The sequence below is a fragment of the Aptenodytes forsteri genome, unplaced genomic scaffold (genome assembly GCF_000699145.1).
Source record: "Aptenodytes forsteri isolate BGI_AS27 unplaced genomic scaffold, ASM69914v1 Scaffold82, whole genome shotgun sequence".
Classification (NCBI taxonomy): Eukaryota; Metazoa; Chordata; class Aves; order Sphenisciformes; family Spheniscidae; genus Aptenodytes; species Aptenodytes forsteri.
In genome coordinates, this window is record NW_008795490.1 from 6,414,985 (window position 1) to 6,415,385 (window position 401).

Consider the following 401-nt stretch of genomic DNA (forward strand, 5'->3'; position numbering starts at 1 on the left):
CGGGGGGAAGATGATAGGCTGCCACTCTGGACAGTTTGCTTTTTTCCCCAGTAACAACAACAACAACGAGAGTGTCTTCAGACTTAAATAGCGGTTCAATAAAAGAGAGCCTCCGTGAACGCAAGCAGGGTACTTTCGCCCCACCCTTCCTTCACAGACTTTTCTCCTTCTCCCCCCAAATTAGCAGAGAATGGTTCCACTCTCCAGCGGGCCGCAATGGCAGAACACTTTGGAGCGGGCCAGAGGGCAATGCGCGTGCGCAGTGGCCGCGCTGTCGCTCGCAGAAAGGGGAGAGCTGTCGGGCGGGCCGGAGCTCGCCGGCAGAGAGGCGTGGCTTGGCGCTCGGGGCTCCGCCCCCTGCTCCCGCTGCCAGCCGCGTCCGTTAGGGGCGGGGCGGCGCC